Genomic DNA, 9,383 nt, shown 5'->3' with positions numbered 1-9,383 from the left:
CTGGAGCAATGGGTAGCATCCAATGGAAAATGGCCCCCAGATCAAGTCACCAGATCTCAGCTTTGAATTCATTTTAGGTCTCCCTGAGCAAACAAACCCCCACCCCCAAATCTCCATGCCAGCATAGATGGAAATGCCGTTACAGAAATGCCTTGGGTGTCATATTCGCCTCTTGAAAGTTGGCAGAAGCCGAAAGTGCGTATTTTTGTTCCACTGGGTGAGTGACCTTCCAGTCTTTGAGTTTGCCCACCCATGGCATGGAATGACAGGCTTGCCTTGGTTTTTCTCCCCCCGCCTGCTCCTCCCACCGACCGGTTCTGAGCGAAAGGCCAGGGTTAGCCACGGAAATGTCTTCCACACAAACCCTGGAGAAATGACCACTGGAAGGGAAGGATTTGGGCCGTTAGTAAGGGTGGCCGGGGAGGAGATCCATGGGAGAAAGGGCAGCGGTAAAGCCAACCCTGCAGAAATGGAGCATAGCATCAACGTAAAGCGTGTGTAGAAGGAGTCCCAGTTAAGACGGGTTTTAATTAATGGAAGCAAAAAATGCCACGGGCATCATAACCTCTTCCGCCGTTTCGAGATGTCGCACGAATCTTTTAATTTGTTCATCCCTGTGGGTCTGCTGACTGCATTCTTGTAAACCTTGGGGGCTCCAGTGTTGGCCTGGGGTGATTCTTCTGCTGCCTTTGTTTATTCCAAATCGGATTCAGTGGACCGGGGCTTTCTCTCTGACATGGCAAAGCTGACGCAGGAATTGAAACCGCAGCCGTCTGGGCAGGTGGGCTTTGGCCTCGAACCTCAAAATCCTACATCTGCTGGGTTTGCGAAGGGCCCCTCCTTATTTCAGCCGAGTTCCGTCCCACGTATGCGTCCCACCTTCCCATTTTGGACCCTCTTCTAATGTATTTCCCTCCAACCAAAAGACGTGTGTGGTTTTCCTTCCAGGCCCCAGGCGTTTTTAATGCGTCTTTGTTTCGAGAGCTAATGTGACAAAGGGATGAGAGTCTAAATAAAGCAGGTGCTGTTTCTTGATTGGGTTCGTAGTGTCTTTCGGGGGGGGGGTGTCTCGGAGCTCTCCCCAAGTGTGCCTGGGCACAGTTTGACCAGAGAACTTGAGATGCAGAACGCAGCAAACGGACAAAACAGGGCGGAGCCATTGAGACTGTGTACGGTTCTGGTCCCCATACCTTGAAAAGGACATAGCAGATCTGGAAAACGTACTGAGGAGGGCAACTAAGATGGTCAGGGGATCTGGGCACCTGGCTTCTGGGGACAGACTGAAGAGTCTGGGACATTTCAGTTTAGAAAAAGGATGACTAAGGAAAAGGACATGTTAGAGGTTTATAAAATGACTAGGAGCCAAGCCTGTTGCAATCAGGAATACAACAGGCACTAGATTGGGTGTGGAAGAACTCTGCGGATGGCCTCCCCCTCCCACCAGTACCTGGAAAGGCTGCAGGCTGTTAGGGACCTCACCGGCAGCGGCAGCTCTCACGCAGCAGGGATCAGCAGCCTCCGAGCCTCGGAGGGAAGTGGAAGGAGGAGGGGGTGTGGTCAGGAACGATTGGCCGGCTGCTGGACAGGCAGGCAAGCCGGTTGGAGGAGGAGGCCCTCAGGGGCAGGACATCCGCCCTGAGTGGTTGTTAAGAGCTGAGTGGCACTTAGGCCATGAGGCACGCTCCTCCTCCTAGGCCTTACCAGAAATATATTATGTGGATCAGAGGCACGGGGAGGAGAGAGTTGACAAAGGGAGCTTTCTCTCCACAAATACTAGAACTGGAAGACATCCATCAGAGCTGATCCTGGAAGGCCAAAAATAAATCGTCCTTTATGCAGAGGGTGATGAAAACGTGAAATTTGTCGCCGGATAATGTAGTGATGGCCGTAGGCACAGAGAGCTTTAAAAGGGGATTTGACAGCTTCATGGCGGAGAGGTCTATCAGTGGCTGCGAGCCACAGTGACTAGAGGGAACCTCCATATTCAGAGGCAGTCACCCTCAGAAACCCATAGCCTGTAGAACAGGCTTTCTCAGGGGAAAGCGGCATATAAGAACCAACCCTTCTTCAGTAATATCAGGGCTCTCTCAGTCTCACCTCCCTCAAAGAGTGTCTGTTGTGCGGAGAGGAAAGGGAAGTGGATTGTAAGCCGCTTTGAGACGTCTTTGGGTAGAGAAAAGCAGCATATAAGTACCAACTCTTCCTCAGTAATCTCAGGGCTCTCTCAGCCTCCCCTCCCTCACAGGGTGTCTCTTGTGGGGAGAGGAAAGGGAAGGGGATTGTAAGCTGCTTTGAGACTCCTTCAGGTAGAAAAAGCGGCATATAAGAACCAATTCTTCTTCTTCCCTGTTGTTGGCCCTCCAAAACAACTGGCTGGCCATTGTGTGAGACAGGAGACTAGTCTAGATGGACAACAGGTTGAAACCGTACAGAAATACAAATACTGGGTAAAAGTCAGAAGGCGACTGAAGGTGGTGGGGGAGATGTGGCCACGGTAACAATTTCCAGTCGTTTTGGCAAGAGGTCATGGAAAAGGCGGGAAGTCGTCTCCCTGCAAATGTGAGCCCAGCAGTCGTTCTATGTATTCTACACCCAAACATTTCCTGGAAAAAAAAAATACCATACAAAGGCGACCGAATCCTATCCAAAGCATCTTTATCTCGATGTGCAAGCCGCCACACAGTACGCCACCTCGAACCTGGGCGAGGGGTTGATAACAATGTTTGCCAAATTCTCCGAGAGCCCTCTGGGAATCCATGCATACAGCCGCCACCCTGGATTGTTTCCATGGCCTTACTACCAGGCGTCGGAGGAGGAGGGAGTCCAGAGAAGCAGATCTCTCTGGCGAGAACTAACTTCCTTTCGGTCACCAGTTTTCCCTTCGTCACATGAGTGAGAAGTTTGTTTGTTCTTCCACGCCAGTTCTGCTTTCTGGGGGGCCCCCGGAGGGCCCCGGGCATTTGGACCCCTCCGTATTCATCCGCTCTTTGCCATGGTCGTCGTGGCCATAAGGTGGAGCCAAAGATGCAAAGGGAGCTCGGCTGGGCTGCTAGACAGTCTTGACCTGACTACAGGTCCCCAAATAGAAATGTGGAGAAAAGTGCAGTCAAGTTGTAACCCACGAATGGTGACCCAGCAGGGCTTCCCAGTCAAGAGACTTCAAAGGCGGCTTGGTGTTCTTCCATCTAAATGCTAGCCAAAGCCCAACTTTTGAGATCGGATGCAATTGGGTTAGCGCGGGCCATCCAGGCTGCGGATCCTGGGCTGACTCTGTACTTCCTTTGTTTTTTCCGTTGTGGATCCTGCTGAATTCATATCAGTTTGAACTCGGGTCATGCTCTATCCCCCCCCCCCCAAGCAAATGAAACAGAAAGTGTTCTGCACATGATTGGGGAAGCTCGGAACGCGGAGGGGTGTCAAGCTCAGCGGGAGTCTCTTTTCTTGAATGAGGGGTGGGGGGAGAGGATTGGAGACGGCAGAGAAGAGGGAAATAACAAGAGGCAAATCTCTGCTGCGAGAAGTTAGGGCTTCTGGAGCACAGTCACTTTAAGGGGAAGCCTTTCAACCGGCAACCAGGAAGTCTTTGAACTAACGCCCTGGCCAATCAGGGAAGACTGCCTTGCTCCCAGGCACCCAGAGCAGTGAGCTAATTTAAAAAAAAACAAAAATCTGCACTCATGGCCCTGATATTACTGAAGAAGAATAAGAGTTGGTACTTATATGCCGCTTTACCAGAAGAAGTTTCAAAGCGGCTTACACTCACCTTCCCTTTCCTCTCCCCACTACAGACACCCTGTGAGGGAGGTGAGGCTGAGAGAGCCCTGATATTCCTGCTCAGTCAGAACAGCTTTATCAGTCCCCTGGCGAGCTCAAGGTCACCCAGCTGGCTGAATGTGGGGGAGCGAGGAATCAAACCCAGCTCGCTGGATTAGAAGTCCGCACTCCTAACCACTACACCAAGCTGTGCAGACTCTGTGGCACTCAGGGGCACAACGTTGGGGGCTCCTGTCAGAGAGAGAGCCTTTGGGCATATACAGACGGCTGTGCCTTCACCCCAAGTGGCTACCGGCCTGTCCTCAAACAGCTGGGGTGGGTGGTGTGGCTTTCCAGAGGAGGGCGGGGCAGCCTTCTGGCCAGGCTTCATCTGCTGCATTTTCATTTCTCAAAAATTGCTGCTGCTTGAAATTGCCTTGAGTCTTCCTGTGCGGCAGATGACAGAAGCCCAGAGTTTGGAGTGACCCCACCCAGCCTTGCCCGTTCCCTCCCCCTGCATAGCACCCCTCCCTCGAGAGACCAGGAGAGCTCTGAGCCCCCCCTTCCTTTGGCTAGCTCCTATCTGCCCCCACGGCCTGCTAATTGCTGAGCAGAGACCCCGGGGGAAGCCCCCCCACACACACCATCTTTTCTGGCTTCAGAAATCCCCAGATGTTTGTAATCTGGGTCTGGCTGGAATCTTGGTTGCATGTCAGCTGTCAAAAGACTTCCCCTTGAGGCTTCACAGAGCACGGTGGATGGCAGGGCCTTGGCCACAGGTCATATTCCTCTGGAGGAACAAAACTGTGAGTACCACAAGGGTGGCTGGCGAAGGAGAACGGCCAGGCCAGGCCAGGCCAGGCATTGGCGGGGGGGGGGGGGGTCAGAGAAAAGTTCCAACAAGCTCTCCTTTGAGCTAACAGAAAGAAAAGCAACGTCTGCAAACGGCTTATGCCCCATTTGCACCGATATGTCATCGGGTTCCTTCCAGGGATGCTATTTCTTTAAAGATGTGTGGGGTTCTTAAGGATTGCAATTCCTTTTCCAGCACACTCTCTCAAAAGGGTGCATGTCTTCCTCAGGGTGCATGCATGTCAATCGTAGCACATGGAAGAACACACTTTAGGGATGCCAGCCTCCAGGTGGGGCCTGGGGATCCCCCGGAATTCCAGCTCCTCTCCAGACTGCAGAGATCAGTTCCCCTGGAGGAAAGGGCTGCTTGGGAGGGGGGACTCTGTGGCCTTGGACCCCACTGAGGGTCAGGGATGCCAGCCTCCAGGTGGGGCCTGGGGATCCCCCGGAATTCCAGCTCCTCTCCAGACTGCAGAGATCAGTTCCCCTGGAGGAAAGGGCTGCTTGGGAGGGGGGACTCTGTGGCCTTGGACCCCACTGAGGGTCAGGGATGCCAGCCTCCAGGTGGGGCCTGGGGATCCCCCGGAATTCCAGCTCCTCTCCAGACTGCAGAGATCAGGTCCCCTGGAGGAAAGAGCTGCTATTTGGAGGCCCATTTCAGGTTGGGAGAATGGGCAGTGGGAAAGCTTAAAGAGAGCCAGCTTGGCGTCGTGATTAAGAGCAGCAGCCTCTAATCTAGAGAACCAGGTTCCATTCCCCACCCCTCCTCGCCATGCAGCCAGCTGGGTGACCTTGGGCCAGTCACCTCACAGGGTGCCTGTTGTGGGCAGAGAAAGGGAAAGGAGCTTGTAAGCTATAACGTTCTCCCCATAGTTTAAACCTATTACTGCAGGTCCTCTCCTCTGCTGCCAACAGGAACTGCTCCCTGCTCTCCTTCTAAACCAAGAGTAGTCAACCTGTGGTCCTCCAGATGTTCATGGACTACAATGCCCATGAGCCCCTGCCAGCAAATGCTGGCAGGGGCTCATGGGCATTGTAGTCCATGAACATCTGGAGGACCACAGGTTGACTACCCCTGCTCTAAGCAACCTCCTTTCAAATACAATCCTGTCCCTCTTCCCAAGCCCCTCAGCCTTTCTTCGCAGAGCTTGGCCCCCAGGTTCCACATCATCCTCATCGCTCCCCTCTGCACCCTCTCATTTTGTCCCCATCCTTTTTGAAGGGAGGCCTCCAGAATACCACACAGCCATCCATGCTGGGTCTGGCCAATTATACTGAGGGACCAGGATATCTTGCGACTTTGATGTGGTCTCCCCAAGCTCTGCCTTCCCCCGGCTCTGCCTCCAAATCTCCAGGGGTTTCCCATCTCTGAGTTCACACCCCTCCGGCCGGCCCTTGCTCCATGCTCTTGTCTGTGCTTTGCAGCTCCCCCAGCCTTGCAAAGGAGGAAATTGCTCTGTGCCACAGCTGGCAGGAGAGAGGAAGCCCAAGTGTGACTCCCACAGGGTGGGGAGAGACCTGCCGGTGGCTGATTTTGTTATCGGCCTGCCCTGCTCTTGGGAAAGGCCTTGGGGCAAGCAGCTGCCAGGGGAAAGGATCCTTGGCAGGCCAGATATCAGCAGAGCTTCATTGGATCCGGGGCTCCCTTGACGTTCAGGCCCTTTCTTCCCAGGCCTTGCAACACTCACCTGGGCGGGAACAGCCTCGGAGCAGACAGAGCAGACTCGAGGGCTTGGATCCTAAGCCCTGAACACACTTGAGACCCTCAAGGCTAGTATTGCCTACTCTGGCTGGCAGCACCACTCCAGGTCTCAGCCCAGGTTCTAAGCACCTCCTGCTGCCTAATTCACATGTGGAATTCACTCCTGCAGGAAGCCATGGTGACTACAAGAAGTTTCGTGGCTCTTGGCCACGAGGCAGAGATGGTGCGCTCTGTCTGGGGCAGTGATGCTCTGTGTTCGTGGTGCTCGGGGAGAACAGTGTGTGGGGTCTTCTGGAGTTTTGGCCCTGCTGGTGGACCTCCTGATGGCCCCTGGGTTTTGGCTCCTGTACGACAGAGTGTTTGACTGGAAGGGCCACTGGCCTGGCCCAACATGGCTGTTCTTATGTCCTTGGGCAGTGGTGCTCTTGGTGTCAATTAACTCCCACCCATTCAAGAAAGCCAGGGCTGTCGAGAAATACCAGGGTTTCACAAAACCCTGGAAGAGAAAGCCTGTCTATTAGCATTTGTATGAAGGTGGGATGGGGTAAATCTGGAAAACCAAACTGACTCCACACACACACACACACACACACACCCCGTTCTCTGCTCAGAGGGGGATTATAAACGTTTAAAACTCAGAGCAAAGATTTGCTCAATTAAAACCGACACTGAAAAAATGCATTGCTTCATAGCATTATTATAAGAGGAGCCCTGCTGGATGAGACCAGGGGTCCGTCTAGTCCAGCATCCTGTCGCACACTGAGGCCAACCAGTTCCTCTGGAGGGCCAGCAACAGGGCAGAGAGGCCGAGGCCTTCCTAAGGACATCAGGGGAGCCCTGCTGGGTCAGACCTGGGGTCCATCCAGTCCAGCCTCCCGTCTCACACAGGGGCCAGTCAGTTCCTCTGGAGGGCCAACAACAGGGCAGAGAGGCCGAGGCCTTCATGAGAACATCAGAAGAGCCCTGCTGGATCAAAACAGGGGTCCACCCAGTCCAGCATCGTGTCTCACACAGTGGCCAACCAGGTCCTCTAGAGCAATGGTCCCCAACCTTTTTATCACCGGGGACCACTCAACGCCTTTTACTGAGGCCCGATGGGGGGGGGGTAGTTTACTCCTCTGCTCTCAACCACTGTCCTAACGCTCTCTGATTGCTATGGTAATGTTTAAACATCCCTTCAAAATAAGATACAGACACGCCACAACAATGAAGTGTGTTGTAAAGGGCTGGGGGGGATGAAGTAAAGGGCAAGGGGGGGGAGAAGGCGTCCTTCGGGGCCCACCTCCAATTAGTCGAAGGACCACATGTGGTCCGCGGCCCACAGGTTGGGGATCGCTACTCTAGAGCAGGGATACTCAACCTGTGGTCCTCCAGATGCTCATGGACTACAATTCCCATGAGCCCTTGCCAGCATTTGCTCTCTTTGAGGAGCATTTGCTGGCAGGGGCTCATGGGAATTGTAGTCCATGAACTTCTGGAGGACCACAGGTTGACTACCCCTGCTCTAGAAGGCAAACCACAGGGCAGAGATACCAAGGCCTTCCCCTGACGTTGCTTCTTGGCAGTGGAATCCAGAGGTTGACTGCCCTTGAATGCGGAGGTTCCCCTCAGTCACCTCCATGAATCTGTCTTATCCCATTTTAAAGCTATCTATTGTACTTCCCCTCTCCAGTTTTCTGACAGCCTGTTGAAACTCAACATGGTTACGCATAGGATGCAGTCAGGCGCTACAATCAAGGGCCCACAATGGGAGCTGTGTCTTCCATTTCACGGCTGTGAGACGCGATGGCATCAAACCAGATTATCTGCTTTTCCCAAAAAGGACATTTTTCTCCCACCCTTCCTCCAAGGGACTCTAGGCCTCCCACACGCTTCTTCCTTCTCTCTTCACAGCAACCCTACGGAGTAAGCTCGACTGCGGAGGGAGAAGTAGTTTCCTGGCAAGTGGGGATTCGAACCCGGGTCTCCCTGCTCCTCGGGCCCCTCTCTCGCCACAAACCGGACGCGGGCTGCCTCCACCACCCCCCCAGAACTCCTCCCCGTCTTCTAGTATCTTTGACGCTCTTTGGGGGTTATGTTCCTAATCCTCAGCCCTCTGGAATCCCAAGCTGCTTGGGGGGAAAGGTTTATAATTACAGCTAATGAGCAGGGAGGCATAATTACAGCCATTGTCAGGCACAAGCCCGTTCCAAAGCCTGGCGCCTGGAGGAGTGCGGGAATCCGAGGGAACATTTGGAGGCCGCTGCAGCTGCCTGGGCTAGGAAAGAGACCCTGAACACAAGAATGGGCTTTACATCCAAGATCAGCAGCACGGAGACCCATGCAATTCAGAGAGGCTGGGAGATTCCTGGAGATTTGGGGGCGGAGTTTGGGAAGGGAAGGGAGCACACCTGGTCCGTGATTCCATAGAACAGGGGTGGCCAATCTGTGACTCTCCGGATGTCCATGGACTACAGCTGGCAGGGTCTCATGGGGATTGTAGTCCATGGTCATCTGGAGAGCCACAGTTTGGCCACCCCTGCCAAGAAATATGCCTTCCAAAGCTGCTGATGGATGTAGTAGTAGTAGTAGTAGTATTAGTAGAAGAAGAAGGGTTTTATATCATGCTTTTCTCTGAGTGTCAAAGCAGCTTCCAGTCTGTGCAGCCAATCATATTTTCAATGGCCTATCAGGAGTCTTCCTGGGCAGAAGCCCCACACTGTCCCGCCCACTTTCTTAATCACTCAGGCGCCACGTTGGGGAGCCCTGCTCTGGGAGCGTTCACCCTAGCTCATTCAGGAGCAAAAGGAAGGCAACCTTCAAAGCCAGCAAAGGTCACCCTGGTGCCTTGATCCAGTGCAGGCAATAGACAGACAAGCCAGGGAGTTATTCATTCAATTACAGCCTGGCTTGATTGCTGAGTTGCTAAGCGGATTACACAATTAAAAACTCTGCAGCGGAAACAATATGCAGTGTAATAAAGATCCCTGCGTATCTCTGGAGCACTTACCCTAAAAGGTCTCCCAGTTTTGCTGAAAGCTGGTCCCAGAATCCAGGGAAATGCCAATCACCACTTAGGGATCAAAAGGTGAATGTC

Source organism: Paroedura picta, chromosome 3 (genome assembly GCF_049243985.1).
Source record: "Paroedura picta isolate Pp20150507F chromosome 3, Ppicta_v3.0, whole genome shotgun sequence".
Lineage (NCBI taxonomy): Eukaryota > Metazoa > Chordata > Lepidosauria > Squamata > Gekkonidae > Paroedura > Paroedura picta.
Note: the sequence above shows the minus strand (reverse complement) of the source record.